The sequence below is a fragment of the Podarcis cretensis genome (assembly GCF_951804945.1).
Source record: "Podarcis cretensis genome assembly, chromosome: 12".
NCBI lineage: Eukaryota > Metazoa > Chordata > Lepidosauria > Squamata > Lacertidae > Podarcis > Podarcis cretensis.
This window is the reverse complement of record NC_137181.1, coordinates 23077663-23096689: the sequence shown is the minus strand read 5'-3', so window position 1 is coordinate 23096689 and position 19027 is coordinate 23077663. Positions and strand designations below refer to the sequence as shown.

General features: G+C 43.8%; 1 protein-coding gene across 3 annotated transcripts in view; it reads right to left on the bottom strand.

Annotated features, from left to right (window-relative positions):
- PIP4K2A (phosphatidylinositol-5-phosphate 4-kinase type 2 alpha) overlaps positions 1-19027 on the bottom strand; it is a 178424-nt gene that overhangs the window by 74776 nt on the left and 84621 nt on the right. The gene's annotated exons all lie outside the window — the stretch shown is intronic.

Sequence of the window (19027 nt, the reverse complement as noted above, 5' to 3'; positions counted from 1 at the left end):
CTTTGTTGCCCAATTATTGTTGTGCAACCATTACAAATTATTTGAACAGATCCACTTAGCTATGGCACATGAATCTCCATTGTGTTCAGCTGTTCAGACACAAGTAGGAAAGTTAGACTCAGTGGTTAAAAAGAACCATTCTGATGTGTGATATTTGATAATGCCATTCTAAGAATGCACCCGAGGAAATAAACAATAACATATATTTTAATTTTTTAATATGCCTGTAGTGCCAATATCAAAGCATTTTACAAATTTCAATTCATTATGTTGGGATTCTCTCTACTGCTATGGATCATTCTGTGTTTGCATCAATGCAGTGTTTCAGTTGTTCAAAACAGAGTCCAAAAGAATAACAACTTGCATGTTAAAAGCTTTCAGCAGTGTTATTAGGAGGGCTGCATTTTGTCATCACCTAAGGTTTCAGGTAAAGGGACGCGGCTGGCGCTGTGGGTTAAACCACAGAGTCTAGGACTTGCCGATCAGAAGGTCAGCAGTTCGAATCCCCGCAATGGGGTGAGCTCCCGATGCTCAGTCCCTGCTCCTGCCAACCTTGCAGTTCGAAAGCATATCAAAGTGCAAGTAGATAAATAGGTACCGCTCCGGCGGGAAGGTAAACGGTGTTTCCATGTGCTGCTCTGGTTCGCCAGAAGCAGCTTAGTTATGCTGGCCACATGACCCGGAAACTGTACGTCAGCTCCCTCGGCCAATAAAGCGAGATGAGCGCCGCAACCTGAGTTAGTCACGACAACCTAATGGCTAGGGGGTCCCTTTACCTTTACCTTTAAGGTTTCAGGTGAGGTACAAAAAAGTAGCAAGATGTTGCCTCTCTATCCCAGCCTTGGTGCACTGCCCCCCTCCCCCTTTCTGTCACTTTTCAATGGCACTCTTTCAAATATAATGCCAAAAAGGTATGAGTAAAATACTGGTTCCTGTTTTAATTTTATTTTAAGACTGCAGAGTTGTGCCACTCGGCTCTCTGTTTTTAAACTAGTCTCTCTTTTTTTGATCCTATAGTTCCTGTATATGCTGCATTTTATTGGATTTTAAAATTATGACTAGTTAAATTGTGACTAGAATTATTTTAGGGCAGCCAATAACTACAAAAATACATACACGAACTGCGCAGAGAAATGAAAATAAGTATCACAGCTAAAGGTTAGGCAGAAGCAAGACAGCTAAGTGCCAGGGAAAATCAGCCCTCCCCCAGCTTTCTGTCACCAGTGCCATTTTAAAACTCCAGTGTGTTGCCTTGGGAGGGGCGGCACTGCAAAGCAGCCTAAAAATACTGCAATCAGCCAGGCTACATCTTAATAGTTTGCCCATACTACATTCACTGCAATCAAGCAAAGTGCCATTTGACTCCCTGGGCCTGCAAGCTTGGAGGCTTCTGGACCAGGGGGGTAGGTGCATCTGTTACAGATCATCTCCTCAATTGTCCACTCAGTAGCTGAAACAAGCAGGTACAAACAGTTCGTATTGCATGAATAAGTACAGATTTATAGATCCAGGTATGCAAATTTATCATCTTATATGGCAGGGATAAATCATGCATGCAAACTGTGCATCAAAATCATGAAATGGGGTGCAAGTACATTTTCTTATTAGAAAAGTAGGCGGATTGAAGCCACGCCTCCTTGCCTGCAGTACCATTTGGTCTAGGGCTCGCCCTGTTCCCCTACTGCACAGCCTAAAGCAAATAGCTGCCTTGTTAGGGTAAAATAAAGATAAAGCGCTGAGAATCCTTTCTTTTTCTCTTCCATAGTAATGGGTTATACTAGAGGAAGCCTCATACAGGAAACAGCTGGTTTCACACCCTCTTGCAAACTCTGAGAAACAACTATACTTGTTTTGAGATAAATCCAAAACACACATTACAAATGTTTCACCTTTGTTAATTAAAGTGGCTTCTGCATTTTCTTCTTCTTCTCCCTTCAGACAAATTTGTCCTTCTATCTACACAATGGAGATAGGGTTATTTATTCTCTTTTCATTTCATTATATGCATTGGTGCAAGACAAGAAAGGCTTAAACTGCATCTGTGCAACCCTCTAGTCAATTTATCAACTTACCTGTCTTCCTTTTGCATATATCTGGCCTGGCCTGTGTAAACACTTCCGTTACTCATGTATAAGGAGGAAGTATTCTGCATTATCTTTGCAGAGCCAACAGAGGCAAAAGGCTATACAAATATTTTATATACATACAGCAGTCTTAAATTTGCCTCCATGGAATACAGCTGATAAGGTGCCATTTGATAAGATGGAAGAATGTACCTTTAAATAAATACAGAGATACAATGTGTGTGTGTTCAGTAAGAGGCACCACCTGCTGAAAACTATGGTTCAGAACGAGCCTGTTAACAATGGTTTTGACTATCTTGAAAGTTGATCAGGAACTCAACAAATGGGCTGTACAGAGACATCAGGGATCAGTCTGTCAAAGACTGGGGAAATACCAGAGACAACTACAGTATATGTTAAAATCAAGCATACATGTGTCTAGGGTATGTGCTGGGTGTGCCCAGACTCACTCTGACATTTCAAAGAAAGCATGGACCCAGTGAAGAGAGAGAGAGAGAGAGAGAATAAAAAGGCTGGAATGGATCTGCCAGCATCTGGAGTGATTGGCTCCAGTAAAGGAGGAGGAGGTGAAGAAGCTTAGGGTACAGTTTCTGTCTTCAGAAATCTGATTCCAACTTAGAGGTAGTGCTCTCTGCCTTAGAGGTCTATTGACTCCCAAAGCTACAATTCCTAGAGTGGTTTACCAATCAATGCCTCTTCCCAGGGAACTCTGAGAATTATACTTCTGTGAGGGGAGCAGGGGTTTCCTCACAGCACCTTAAATAGACTGCAGTTTCCAGGATCCTCTGGGAAAAGTCATGATGGTTTAAAGCGAAACGCCATTGCTTTAAATGCATAGTGCAGGTGGGCCCTAGATAACTGCTGCCTGTCGGAGATGACACTACTGGGCTAGATGAAGAAACAGTCTAACCTGGGATAAGGAAGTTTCCAATGTTTGTTATGATGAGGATTAATTTTACAAGCAAGGGATTCCAGGGATGGGGAAGATTAGATGAAATCTGGCCTTACAATTCTTTGTATTCCATATGTTGGAAAAAGAGTAGGAGTGTCCCTCCAGATGTGGTTGGACTATAAATCCCATCAGCTCCAGCCAGCATGGTCAACAGGGATGATGGGAGCTGTAGCACAGCAGCATCTGGGGGGGCACAGGTTAGCCAACCCTGCCATGTAGCATAATGGATTTAGAACAGGCACAGGCAAACTCGGCCCTCCAGATGTTTTGGGACTACAACTCCCATCACCCCTGACCAGTGGTCCTGTTAGCTAGGGATGATGGGAGTTGTAGTCCCAAACATCTGGAGGGCCAAGTTTTCCTATGCCTGATTTAAAGGTATGATCATTGCTTCCTGCAATCCTGCAGCTGAGTTACTACCTATAATTATTTATTCCAAAGAAGCTGTTTATGTTATAATTTTACGTCTTAGACCAAAAAGTGTCAGTGCAGTAAAAATATCACCATCCCCACTGTCAAACACAATGTAGTTTTATGCCAACAGGCTCCAGCAGTGTTGCAACCAAGCTAATTTTCTCTTAATCTATTCCGTTTGCTCCCCCTAATTGTCTTTAGCTGCAGCAGCTAATGGGAATGTAAAGGAAAACACTCTCCCTTTGCTCAGCACAGAACATAAGATAAATGAGTGGAATGGAACGGCTCTCGCTTGTTTGTGCACAGCGCAGATGATGTAGAGAGGAAGAAAAACAACAGCAGCCGAGCAACAGAGACAGACATTTTCATCATGGGCCAAATATGTTGGATGCTTCAAACATTCCAGTGTGAAAAATAAGTTTTGGATCAAACATTTCTCAGACCAACTGCAAAAATATTTGGTTTCCTTTTGTAAGCACGGGGGAAGTTAATACCTCTAAAAGGACGTTTATAATTCCACTCACAAAATGGCCTTTGCATTGCAAGCATATCAAATTTATCTTCTACTTGGCCTGGCATTTGCCTTCTGCAACAGATAAATCTGAGCACATCTGAAGTTAATTTGATATTGAGCGATTCCAAGCGACCAAATTGTGCTGTACACCTCAGCTATTCGTTTACACGCCAAAATGCATGCAAAGGGCTGGTTTATGCAACTGAAGTCTCTAGAAATTTTCTCCTTCCTGTGACATGGTGTCCAGGAGGGTTGGAGCTCAGTGGTGTATAGAAGGTCGCAGGTGCAATCCCTCTTGGCACCTCCAGTTTAAAAGATCAGGTAGTCATTGAGGTGGATGATCTCCACCTGAGACCCTGGAGAACCACTGCTATCCAACATAGATAACACTGAGCTAGATAGACAAAATACTCTGATCTGGCATAGGGCAGCTTCTCAATGGTGGTTGGTTCATTAGGGCAAATAAGTCACTGCCCCACTAGTCTGCCCCTTACAACCAGTACAGAAGGCAGCAGTGGCCGTAAGCTTCCTTCTTCTCCTTAGTCTCAGTGCTGCCCTTGTAGAACTCAGCAGGGAGGAGCATGGGACAAAACTAGAATTGGCTGGTTCCATCTGTCAATGGCTTTGGCTCCAGTTACTGCTGATCTCCCTGCCTTTCTACCCAACTAGTCCTGGTGGCCACAAGCCACCACTCCAGCTTCCTTTGGTCCAATGATAGTCCTTCTGAGATAACAACACTAGGGGAACTTTACACAGCCCAGTGCAAATGCTTTTTAGTCTGGCATTCAATCCAGACCCTGAAGTATTTGAAGTGCGGTTGGAGATGGCCCTACTGTTAGGTAAAGTAAAGTGATGTGGCCATATCAGGCAGCAGATGCCGAGGGCGGGTAGGTAAGGAGAGCCAGTTGTGTGTGCCAAGAGGCATGGTGAGGAATGCTGTTGCATTGCCACTTTTGAAGTAAGATTTGATGGCCCATCTGGTCACCTTCTGCACATAGCAGGGGTTGCATCTTGTCCTTTGACTCAGGAAACAAAAATAGCTTGTAAGAGTTAGGTCTGCCAGGTCAGAAGCATCCTGAGATTTCAGGACCCAAACCTGAGACCTAAGGGCAGCCCCAGGTGATGTCATGGCAGGGGGTCCTGGCTATTCTTCCTCTGTACTACCTCCCACCACTGAGCCCTGGGAATAATAATAATAATAATAATAATAATAATAATAATTTATTTATAACCCGCCCTCCCCAGGAGAAGGGAGCAGCGAACGGCAAACTGCCCCTCACCAGAAGGTCTATGCAATAATTTGGAGCTGGTTCTTGCCAGGCTGAAGTTTGCAAAGAGTACACATAATATTCTAAATAAATAAATCTTAAAGACATACTTTAAATGCACATGAGTTTCCCCCCAATATTCTGGGGTCTATGAGTTATTAATGTGGTTTTAAATGTACAGTGTGTACACATCCCAAGACGCAAATGCAAGATGGTGGTGGTTAATTCACTCCTTTTCTGCCATTTCACCTCTCCAAATTCCCTTCCCCAGCTACTCATGGGGAGTGGAATTTGGCCACTCCTGGCTCATCCCCTCCCCACAAAAAAGGGGAGCAGAGGAAATGCATCACTGAAAACATGGACAAAAGGAGGCACAGATTTGCAAAAAATGTGCACATGTAAAGTTAGAAATCATAACTGTAATTTAAATAGAAACACGATACATTTTGCCATAGCAAAGAAGACTGCAACCAAGTGGCCTGCCTGCCTGTATTGTCTGCTGTCTAGATGCTAACTGTTGATTGGCAACTTCAAGCCCTCCTTTCTTATGGTACTTTATCTGGAATGGGACTTGGACCAACCAGGGCATCAAACCAGGGACTGTTCTCTGTATAGTAGGACACATGGTCTCCTTAAGAGATTAGACCAAGCCTGGGTGGTGCCACCATCCATGTAAGGAAAGATGCAGAAAATCTCTACACTGATTCAGTGTCTACCAGCAGAAACTTTCTGTATCATACTAATGAAGCTGCCTTATACCAAGTCAGACTATCAGTCCATCAGGTTCAGTAAATGGTACCTCTGGTTAAGTACTTAATTCATTCCAGAGGTCCGTTCTTAACCTGAAACTGTTCTTAACCTGAAGCACCACTTTAGCTAATGGGATCTCCCGCTGCCATTGTGCCGCCGGAGCACGATTTCTGTTCTCATCCTGAAGCAAAGGTCTTAACCTGAAGCACTATTTCTGGGTTAGCGGAGTCTGTAACCTGAAGTATATGCAACCCGAAGTACCACTGTATAGTCTACACTGACTGGCAGGGACTTCTTAGGGTTTCAGAGTCTCTCCCAGCCTAACTTGGGAGATGCCAAGGATTGAACCTGTGACCTTCTGCATGCTAAGCAGATGCTCTAACCAGTGAGCTGCAACCCTTCCCCAAACATGGTACCCTTGTATCAGTTGAGTTTGTACATTAGCACTAAAAAAAAATCAAAACAATTAGCTGAAGATGGTAACACTACCAGATACATGCCACCATGAAGCTGCCAGTGCCTGACACATGTGTGGCATTGGTCCAGGCCAGCGTTATATGGGGTTTGGTGCCACCCGTGAGGCAGAAGCCTAGGCAGGGGGAAGAGGAATGCTCAGAGCTGTCAGAGACAGAGATGGGCAGGGAGGATATGTTGGAGGAAGAGGCTGTTCAGGCAAGGGACAGGCCAATCGAATCCCCATCATCCCCCACCCTGCTGCCTCCTAGAACCAGGAGGGGCTTGAAGACAGAAGAGCAGCGATGCCTTCAACACAGGAAAAGCCTCAAGTTGTGTGCATGCACCCTGTCAGGCGATGGTACAGAAGCTGGTTGGGGTGTGTAGCCCCCACTGTTGCTGCAACTGCTCCGCAGGGCACAGCCCTGGGACTGCTGCCTAGAGGCCAGAAGGAAGTATGTGGGTGTATCTGGGGCACCATTGGAATTGCTATAAGTGCATGCTTTTGTCAATAAAGAATTCACTATCAGACATGTGCCTTCCTTGGCCATGGGTGCCTGAGGACTCTTTGTTCTTATTGGCACAATAGGCTAACATGGTTACGCCTCTGAAATACATTTCTGGCTAGAATGCTTGGGTCTGTATTCTTTGAAGTTCTGGATGGATGTTCAATGCTTTATTATCCATCCAAAACTGTACACTGTCAGATTGTGGAATATCAACAGGGCTCCCTTTCTGGAAACATCTGTGTTACGCTTTAATTTGTACTCTTAAAGATAAGGTGCAGTCAGAAGAATGAAAGATGCAGGTAAACAAATATGGAAAGTGGATTAGAGCTTTCAAGTAGCTGGCCAACAATATTGTGGGTGCTTCGATGTAAGTGGAATAGCATGCCTGGATATAGCTTATTTGCAGACTTCTGAGCAAGAGTGTGTGGGTGGAAGCCCAAAAATAAGCACTAGCATAATTACTTCAACAGTAAATGTTAACATCCAACATATTGGGAGAAGCAAGCTGGCCTGCTTTTGTGTTTTTAACAGGGGTTGACATGACTCTCTGCTGATGCTTATCTGCACAGATAAATCAGCTTACAGCTGTAGATTTCTGAGCAGGCTTGGCCATTCTTTTGATCAGTTGGCAACCCTACTTGATTGCATTGTGTACAGGTTAAGTGGTAAGACTGTTCAGTTAGGGCATGGGAGACCTGGGTTCAAAACCTCGCTCAGCAATGAAGCTCACTATATGTCACCCGGGATGATGAGTGCCACCTGCAATCCTCTGTCCACTCACATGAGAGTAAGTTGTATCAGAATCCTCTCTTAATTGAACAGGGAAGCAAGCCACAGAGTGGTTGATTTAGTATTACATCCTTGTCACAAGAGAGGAGGATAGAGACCTAGGTGCCCCCCATGGGACCTCCTTGATGCCCCACTAGGTTCCAGCAGCCTCCACTGTGTCCCAAGAATAGCTACATGCTGACTTTAAATGAACTGAGCAAACACAAGGAGAGGCATAGGTCCACACTTCACATGGGATCTCTCTCCCATTGTTACATTACAGGGCATGTAGCCTACGGCACGTTTAACAGAGGCCTTGATCCGGCCCTGTCTGTGAATGCCAAACTACAAACTTGGTGACGGAAGCCGTTGCTCAATGTGACAGACTCCTCCAGATCAGGGCTAAATTATTAATCGGGGCTGTGTTGTCAGTGTGAACATATTGTGCTGCATAATAATAGCTGCACAAACAGCGGAGGAGCTGTGCTGAATCTGCATTATTGATAAACAGAGAAGAACATTCACTTCTAATTACGTGTTTAAGGCCCAAACAACAAACCTAGAAGGTTCTTTGTTGCCGCCAATCTCCACAGGTGCCAAAAGGCAAAAGGTGGCTTCAAAGGACAGAGTTGTAGCCTTTGCCAACAGGGAGCCTAACTGTGTGTAGGGGTGGCAAGTGCCTCTCCTGCACGTGTGCAAGACGCTGCTCCCCATGGACGTGGGACGGGAATAGCGATAGACTAATATAGCTGAGACAAAATGCAGTGTTCACATATTGCAAAGCGGGGGCGGAGGACGACATGGGAGACAGCCACAGCAGTTAAGAACATAGAGGAGAAGCATACTTATGCCTTCAAGCCACAAGCGTGCCCCCATCCATGGCACACCTTTAAAGCATCATACCCTCCAACTTCTTCTAACCTAAATCTAGGGCATCCCCTGCCTCCATCATGCCGTCCCACCAGGTGACCTCACTGCTTGCGGCTTTTGTCAGCAATGTCCCGGTCAAATCAGGACAATTGGCGGGTGTACATCAGCTCCAGAATTGCTGTACAGGAAGTTTCTCTTCTATTGACCTCAATGGGAGGGGAATGGCATGGTGACAGTATATCTCATGTTCTTCTGCTTCGTGGAACCCCTTTGGCTCCTTGGTATACTCCAGAGCTTAGGGCGAGGAAACAAGCTGAGGGGTGGCTCAAACGTGAGCAGAGGAAAATTCTGGTTGAGTGCAATTGAACACTGAGCCTACCTGGTGGCAGTGAAGGCAGCAAAGAAGGATAGCTTTATTGCTTCCACTGCATCCACATTTTGTTGTCTGGCAGAGGACCTCTGGGTAGTGTGGGGCCTTTTACTGTCTGGCCTGAAGGAGGTGGAAGAACCAAGGCACCTCAAAGTGGCATGACACAAATGTTGCTACCACACGACTGGAAGCAGAAAGCAAGCTGAGGAACTGGGTCATTGCCTCTACCCCTCCATTAAATGCTCCTAATACACAGAATTACAGCTGTAAAAGATGCATTTTATCAGCACATTTCCATAATTGTTACCTATGTAAAGCCACCACTGAAATATATTGCTTATGATGTATGCACTGCAAATTACACAGAAAAAAAGTGAGCAAAATATGTGTGCTGGAGAGAGGCTTTTTTGATTTTTTAATACAAGAATTGTATTTACCTACATAGATACTCTTGCAGAAATGACAACACCCTGAGTTCACGTATGGGATTTATTGCTAGAACCTGTTGTTTGTTGTTCATTTTTATTTATTTGTTACATTTATATCTCACCTCTACTCCCATGAGCTCAAGGTGGTGTACATGGTTTCCCTCTGCCCCCCACCTATTTTTTTCCATTATCTTGAAGCAGAAAATTGAACAAGAGCTGAGTTGAATTCCTGCTGGCAAAAAAAAACCAGAGTCATTTTCACAGGACCATCTCCTTAGACAATGTAAACGACTGCAGTTCCCATCAAAGCTAGTTATTCTAATTTACACTGAGAGAGGATTTGGTCTAAGGAGCAGAGTAATGAGCACAGTAAGATTGCCAGATCACAATTACAAAAATAAGGGTCCCTCTGGGGAGGTACTGTCTGGTCTGCTCAGCTACAAAGCTGGGGTATTCCGAAGGAAGGAACATTTGTTTTTAAAGACCTGTCATGTTCTGAAATATTCTATTTCCTAAAGACAGGGAATGCTAACCTGTGGCCTTCCAGATATCAATGGACTAAAGCAGTAGCGGGAACCATTGGCCTCCTGGATGTTGATGAACTACAACTGCCATCAGCCCCTGCATGCATGGCCAATGGCCAAGGATGATGGAGATTGTAGTTCAGCAACATCCAAAAGCCAAAGGTTCCCCACACCTGGTTTATAGCCCCTATCCTTCCTGACTATAAGTAAAGGCAAAGGGGCCCCTGACCATTAGGTCCAGTCGTGACCGACTCTGGGGTTGCGGCACTCATCTCACTTTATTGGCTGAGAGAGCTGGCGTACAGGTTCCAGGTCATGTGGCCAGCATGACTAAGCCGCTTCTGGCGAACCAGAGCAGTGCATGGAAACGCCGTTTACCTTCCCACTGGAGTGGTACCTATTTATCTACTTTCACTTGGAGGTGCTTTCGAACTGCTAGGTGGGCAGGAGCAGGGACCGAGCAACGGGAGCTCACCCCGTTGCGGGGATTCGAACCGCCAACCTTCTGATCGGCAAGTCCTAGACTCTGTGGTTTAACCCACAGCACCACCCGCATCCCTTCCTGATTATAGACCAAGCTATTTGGGGGTAATGAGAGATGGGAGTCCAAAAACATCTGTAGGGCCACATCTTCCCCATCTCTGCACTAATACTTACTCATCCCTCTCCCCTGCCCAATTCTTTTACTTCTCCAAAAAAGGTGATTCCAGCCAGTTATGAAATATGGAACAGATAGCCTCAACAAACCAAGGACAGGCATTTAGATGAAGAGGGGTGTTATTTTACATATTTAGAAATAAAAGATCCAACGCATGACCCATACTTGATCCAATTAGGCTTTTGTAACAACACACACAAAATAGAAGAAGGAAAGCATAATGTGTATGACTACCTGCTGTTTTTTGGATTCTGGCACAATCTAGATGGAAAAAAACACAAACCCTAGTAATCATCTCAACTGGCTTCCAATAATAGCAAATTATATAGAGGGTTAAGCCAAGGTTCTCTTAAGCACACACATCAGCTTGATTATCAGCAGCAAAAATGCATATAAGCAACACTTTCTAGAGCTTATGAGTGCACATTTTAAAAATGAGCAATATAATTTAGAAGGAGATTAAGGCATAACGGCACACAAGCCAAGCACTTTGTTTACTTCAGCTGCTTGTAATGTGCTCCACTTACAAAAAGAAGCATAAATCACACATACATTAGTACAGTAAAGCATGGTTTTTATCATATTTGTGAGACACTGGCCCCTGGCTGCTTGGCAAGAAGAAAGCTTAAATGGGGTTCCTCCTCTTGCTGTGGAACAGGGAGCTAGCAGTCTTCTTTTGTTAGTCACAAAGGATAGTTAGTCCCTGCACAATTTTGTCATTAGACCAGATGCTATTTGGTGCCTTTTTGCTTGAATGTGTATAACCTTTTTACTGCAGCTCTGCTTTTTTGTTATTGCTTCCAAAGACTCCGATGTGCTTCCTATGATTTGGACAGAGTGGATCCACTTTGCAGATGGTCACACGATATTGCAGAAGCAATTGTGTGTGTGTTACAATGTGCACTTGCATAGAAACACTTTACCATGTGACTCCAAAGCATCCAAAAATCAGCTTGCCTGGAATGGCTCATGAGCAGCTGGTTGGCTACAGTGAGAGCAGGATACTGGACTAGATGGGCCATTGGCCTGATCCAGCCGGCTCTTTTTGTGTTGTTAACTGAAGCCTCACCTGCTGAGTAAGAAAATAGGAAGCTGCCTTATACAGTGGTACCTCGGGTTACAGACGCTTCAGGTTACAGACACTTCAGGTTACAGACTCCACTAACCCAGAAATAGTACCTCGGGTTAAGAACTTTGCTTCAGGATGAGAACAGAAATCGTGCTCTGGCGGTGCGGCAACAGGAGGCCCCATTAGCTAAAGTGGTGCTTCAGGTTAAGAACAGTTTCAGGTTAAGAATGGACCACCGGAACAAATTAAGTACTTAACCCGAGGTACCACTGTACTGAGTCAGGCCATCTAGCTCATTCAGTGGTTCCAATGGAATCACAACCCAACATAATTCTTAGTGTTCGAGACTCTTATACTTAAGGTACAATTAAATCAATGGCTAAACAAGGGTTAACTTTAAAACTGGATATTTTTGTGGGAAGAAAAATGATATTGGTTGTTTCAGTGAAGTAATAATCTTGATGACGAGTTGTACGTTCGTTCTTACACAAGTCAACAGGGAAAAAAGTTCTTTATTACCAATCCTTTCACGGTTATTATATCAAGCAAGGTGAATGAGGAAATCTTTGTACAATATGCCAGTAGATCATATTCATAACTCATAGCTGATCATAAACATAAAGTGATTGATGCCTCTGGAAAAAGTAATGTGAGCAAGTCTTCTTTCAAGTATGCAATCTGGCAAATAATAACGCCAGGACTGATCATTCAGGAAATGAAAAATGTCTTCTTCAGCAGGGTGCTTTCTGTGCATTTGGAAAGATTATTTCAGGAACCAGAAAGTACACAATTTTTTCTGAAGCTTTAAATCTTTCAAATGTGTGAGGCTTTGATGAACAAATCCATGTTGCTTTTAAATGCCTTTGCAAGATGAAGATGAAAGATGCTGTTCCAAATAATTATGGATTACAAACTTTCTGAAAACTCACACTTGATTTGTCTTACATGAGTGGGGGCTCGATAAATCGGGACAGGATTTTTGGCAGTCATGGTAATGCTTCTTCTAACCAATTATATGTAACTTTAAATTACATGCTTTGTTTTGCACACAAAAACAAGAAAATAAAGTTCCACATTGGGTTGTGTGCAGAGTTAACTCTTCTGTGAGTGGAAGGAATCCTTCTGTTTCAGGAAAGGTCCCCTCAGTTCAGGCGAGAGGCTTTGATCCTTTGGGGGGGCTGTCAAAGCAATAGTAACCAATAGCTGCTTTCTCCTGCGGCACCTAGTACCAACTCCTAAACCAGGCTTCCTCAACCTCGGCCCTCCAGATGTTTTTGGCCTACAACTCCCATGATCCATAGCTAGCAGAACCAGTGGTCAGGGATGATGGGAATTGTAGTCTCAAAGCATCTGGAGGGCTGAGGTTGAGGAAGCTGGTTAAACCATAGGTTTACAACCTTTCTGAGTCCACGGCTCCCTCACTTTCTGAGGCTCACCTTTAGCCTGTCTGCGGACAGTGCAGCCCCCTCCAAGGTGGAGGCAGGGCTCAGGAACTACATTTCCCATCAGGCACGCTTTGCAGATGACACAACCCTCGCTTCCACCGCACGTGGCCACTTCTATTAATCTACACAATCTAATCTACAGTATCTATTAAGAGATGGGAGCGAAAGAAGGAGGTACAGAGATTGGTCCTGTTCTTGGCTCCCTTCACCATCATTCAAGGCGCCCCAGGGCACTGTGGCACATCAGTTGAAAACCACTGTACTATGAGGATTGCGGGGTGGGATGGGACGGGACGGATGTATCCTGAGATGTGGAAAAAGGAAAGAGGAGTTGGGGGGATGTATAAAACCAAGGCAGTGGTCATGGATCACTGCCTTGCCGTGGCAAAGGGGCTTGAATAACTCAGAGAAGCTGTGAGCTATGCCATGCAGGGCCACCCAAGATGGACAGGTCATAGTGGAGAGTTTTGGCCAAACGTGATCCACCTGGAGCAGGAACCGGCAGGATACTTGGCAGTATCCCTGCCAAGAAAACTCCATGGACAAAGACAACAGGCATATAATAGCATGAGTTTGACCAAACTGTGGGAGGCAGCGGAAGACAGGAGTGCCTGGCGTGCTCTGGTCCATGGGGTCACGAAGAGTCGGACACGACTAAACGACTAAACAACAACAGCATAAAGCCAAAAGTGCTTACAACAAAACCAACAGTGAAAATGCAGCCTCAGGGACACTGGAGAAACAAAATTATGGCTGCACCCCCAAATTTAGTCATTGCAAAGCTACAAGGAACCAAGGAGAGGAGCCAAAGTGCTTCAGTGGGCAAGGAAAAGCAGCCCTGGAGTTGGCTACTGGTTCTTAGGTGCCTCAGTGCCAGAGGGCCCCTGCGAAAAATAGAGTAATCAGTGAGTGGCATTCTGAGAATAATTTTAGAGACCTGACACTATCAAACATGCTCTAGTAGGGTCACCATTCTAGTCACATTCCATGCTTGCATAAAACAGCAATTCCTGCTAAAATATTGGTTTGCTGTGTCGTTGAACAGCACACAGTGATGATCCAAGAAGACACTCCAAAAATAAATTACTTCAAAAGGCTTAAACAAACAGAAAGACTGGCTTTAAATATCACTGAAGGAGAAACCACAATATGAATGCTAAAAACCTTTTTGAAAATGGTAACATTTATGTCACCCAAGAAGATATAGTGTTACTTTATTTGTTGCCTATAATATGGACTGCATAGTAAATAAAATAAAGTTATTTATACTCAAAACAAAAACATGATTATATTTCAGAAAACATTTTCATAACAATTTCATCTCAACTGGAAAACCTTTGCTATGTTTCCAGTGAAAGCCACCCTCGTAGTTTTATAAACTGATCTGGTGATCACCCCACCTAATGCTCTTGGGTGGGTGGCAATTTGATTTTTGACATTTTCAAAGTGGGAAGCAGCTCAGAAGAAGTGAACTCTGCCAGTACTTCTCCCAGCATGAGGATTTAACACTGAGGATTTATCTCTTCTTGTTACCTTATTTTATTGATTTATTTCATAAAATTTATACACTGCTTGATTGTGAAGAACCTCAAAGAGGTTTACAAAAAGATAAAACAATAAAATCAATTTAAAAAAATCACAACCATACTTTAAAACATACAGAAGTTAAAATGCTAAAACAGATTCAAATTACCTCAGCTTTCTAAGCATCTGGGTAGACTTGTCTAAACAAGAATGTTTTCAGCAGGAACCAAAAAAGAGTACAGTGATTGTGCCTGCTTGATATCTACAGGCAGGAAGTTCCAAATATTCTATTCTATTCTATTCTATTCTATTCTATTCTATTCTATTCTATTCTATTCTATTCTATTAATATTATAATTTACATTGTTTTTGTCAGTTGCTTTGATTATCGTTTAGATGAAAGAGCAGGATATAAATCAGGGACATGGAAGCTCAGGACCGGAGGCCAAAAGTGCCGCTCTAGGGTCCAGACCTCTCTGGCTGGTCTTGAGGACTCTCCTTAGGCTATACCTTCTCTTCAGCCACACCTTCTCTCCTCTTGCTCACCTTTGCACCCTCCACGGGTGTTTTTCGTCTGCCTGGAATCTGATAATGCCTCTTGCTTGCCTGAATACAGATGTGTGTATGAGTCTGTGTAGAAACTAGTCCAATGTATAAAGGTAGATTTTCCAATCGTTTTCCCACCTAGTCTCTGGCTCTGCCCTCTGCTGGAATTTGGCTGCCAGAAGTATGCCCAGAAAGCAATGTGGCCCTTGGTCTGAAAAAGATTTCCCACCACTGGTGTATGTGATTAAAACCAGGTATATTGGAAATAAATAATGGATTTGCAACCAGGGGCATGGTGGTAGTGCTGTATGCACATAATATATATGAGAAAAATAGTTGTGCTCTTGTTGGTAAAGCTAGTACTGGATATTGTTTGATGTCAGCAGCTAGCCAGCAGTGAATCACACTGTGCAAGTTGGAGTTAACTCATTATTAGCAATAACACGTTCTGCACAGGAGTGTCAGGCCTAATGAGGCCAGCAACTCATCTCTAGTAGGTCTAGCTTCCATGAAGCAGTTGTTGAGGCTGAAGGTACCCCCTCCCCGCAGCTACCTAAGCCCCCTTCTTCTCCAGGGTTTCTTCCCAAGCAATCAGAGACTGTGTTTGCACATCGCTAATCTCTCCTCTGCCCTTTTCATGCCTCTTCTGGTTCTGGGAGAGAAGGGTTGAGGGGAGCTTGTTGAAGCAGGTGAGGGAGACTCTCATGACTCTTTCATCAGCCTGAGTCATCTCTGCCTCTCTCCTCCCACCCTCCTGCTTCAGCTTCTACTTCTGGACTGCTCTCTGCCACAGACTCTTCCAGCTCACTAAGCCCTCTTACATCTTCAGCTTCTGACACCTCCTCTTCCCAGTCTTCTCTCTTTTCTCCCTGTGACCCCTCATTGTTGTCCCACCACCACTCCCCAGGCTCTGAGGCTTCTTCTCTTGGTGGTTCCCCAGCTGGTTCCTCCCACCATCCCTCTGCCTCCAACCTGTTCATGACATTGGAAAAGAAAAATGCCATGAATCCCTTTGCCACAGTACACGCTGCCAAATGCTATTAATTTGTTCATAGCATTAGATGAAACTCAGGTTCTGAATAGTCAGTGCAGAATGAGATGAGGACCAGGATGTTTTCTTTCACAAAGCTAATAGATTCTTTGTGGGAGGGGGGTTGGCTGACTATTTCATAAAACAATGTGTGTCTATGTGTTATTTTACTTATTTGAAAGAAAGGTGGAGAAAGAGATTCTCACAGGAGGAATTTGAACAGCAAAGCTCTCTGATAAAAGAAGGCTAAAAAGTTCATTCCAAATACCAATTTGCTAATAGTCCCATGAGAGTAATGTTTATATTGGCAACAATGAACAAATAGAGATGAGTGACAGGTCCACAATTAAACCATGAATGGAAGCAAATATTCCCAGTGCAGAGTATGCATATCACTTGCCAATACAGTGGTACCTTGGGTTACAGACGCTTCAGGTTACAGACTCCACTAACCCAGAAATAGTACCTCGGGTTAAGAACTTTGCTTCAGGATGAGAACAGAAATCGTGCGGCGGCAGCACGGGAGGCCCCATTAGCTAAAGTGGTACCTCAGGTTAAGAACAGTTTCAGGTTAAGAATGGTCCTCTAGAACGAATTAAGTTCTTAACCTGAGGTACCACTGTAGAAAGAGACCAATATTCCAATGTCTTATGACTACATTACTCCAGTTTTCTAATTAGCTCCTACAAATGATTACCCTGGATGTAATCACACCTTTCAGATGAGTAGAATCGTCAATTCCTCCTGCACTTCAATTACAAAATGCCTCAATAAGCATGTGAACTTGTGGGATAATTTCACCCAGTTTGATGGTTAGCACTGGTGTCGGACTCAGTGGCGGACCCTGGAGTCTCAAATTTCAGTGGCACCCTGTGCGACACCAAAATTCAGCCCCCACCCATCACCTTCCAGTCTACATCACAGCTGAGATGCCCTCTGTGGCACCCCTGAGGCTCTGCACCCAGTGCAATTGAATTGGTTGTGCTCCCCTAAAGCTGCCTCTGTTGGACTTGAACAAAGGAGATCTGGTTTCGGGCTAAGAGTCTTATTGGATGATCTTGGGCCAGTAGCACAAACATTCTAACCTACCTTGAACAAGGAGAAGGGCAACAGCTAAGAGGGGAATGTTTGTCACTTGGTAATAGTTATCTGCTTTGCATGCAGACTGTCCCAGGTTCAATCTGACATCTCCAGGTAGGACTGGAAATGTCCCATTTGAAACCCTGCAGAACTGCTGCCAATCAATGTAGACAATGGATGAGGAACTATGGGTATCCAGGTGTTGTTGGACTCCGACTCCCAACAGCCCCAGCCAGTATGGCCAATGGTCAGGGATGATGGGCACCATAGTTCTGCAAATGTACGCAGGGCCACAGGTTCCCAACCCTAGATGGACGAATGGCATGTTCCTATGTTGCAAAATTGTCATAAATAAATTTTGATAATTGCCACATATAGTGTCTGATCAAGTTGGAGGAAGGGCAGAATACAAATGTTTTTAATCATGTTCTGACCTTTCTGTTGTGTTTATGGAGTGGTGAAGGCAAAGTCTCATTAGCTCCACAAGGGGCAGGGGACAATCTTATTAAGGTTTTATTCTGTGCTTTTTTTCTGGGGGGATGCAGAGGTATGCATACCCCTAAACATTTTTTGAATCTTTGTACTTTTGTCCATTTGCTGTATTTATTTTTCCCGATTTGAACAATAAAATGGTGGCTTTCTCGGGTCAAAATGAGAGTATCCCTAAACATTTTTTAAAGAAAAAAGCACTGGTTTTATTTTACAGAGAATGGTGGTGGTTCTTTTCACTCCCACTTTTGAAGGTGGGCCAGTATGTTCCTGAAGAGTAGCTAAAGGGAGTGAAGGTGGTTATGGTGGAAGGGGACTTTAGTCCCAGTGTTCAAATTCTCAAAAGAAAGATGTTGAGTCCCATGTCTGTATGGAAGATTATGTGTTGCCTTTGGACCTGGAAACCTTATGTTTTAATCCCAGATATGAGGAAATAGAATATGGATAAAGTTTATGGTTTGGTATATTCTACTTTAGTGGTGGATTTAATCTGCTCACGTTGCTCTGTGATATTCTGCAGTGCATCCACATTATTGCTGTCCACGATGGTATTTGTAATTGGACAGTTTAATCTTGAGCTCACAGCTGTGTAACTAAGTGTAGGAAAGAACACGTTATGGAAGGTGCGGTTAAAATGCACACACGCATATATACAAATTAAAATGCAGTATGTGTTTGTGTGTGAATTACTCTATTTCCGAAAGCGAACTGCGTTATTTTGTACCAGAGGGAATGTGGGTGTTTTAGGAACTAACACTGGATCATATGTCTCTTGTACACCACCTCTGTAATGTGGCGTAGGCGTGAGATAACGAAAAGGGTTTCCAAGAAAATAAGGCGGACAGGAGGAGCAGAGGCTCCTCCTTCTGAGCTTTCAAAAACCCCGATCCCTGCTAGTAACTGCGCATGTGTCGTCGTCGTCGTCGTCATCATCAGCAGCATTAGAAGCAGCACAGTGACTACATAGAGATAAGTTCTTTAAAGTTACGATTCAATTATTCTGAGACGGCTGAGGATGAGATTGGTTTAGAGTTCCAACCAAAACTCTCCCATACACACACATTTACGGTTGCTGTAAATATAAGTCCCTATCAGGGAAAAAGGAGGGGTATAAATAAAAGAAACGATCAGCCTACTAAAGTCACACGTCCCAGGAGAAAATCCAGGGCACAGTTTATTTATTTGAAACACTTCTATCTCGCTCTTCGGTGGAAAACAAAACCAAAAACCAAAAAGAAATACCAGAACGGGTAACAATTAAAAGCCATGCATATACATTCAT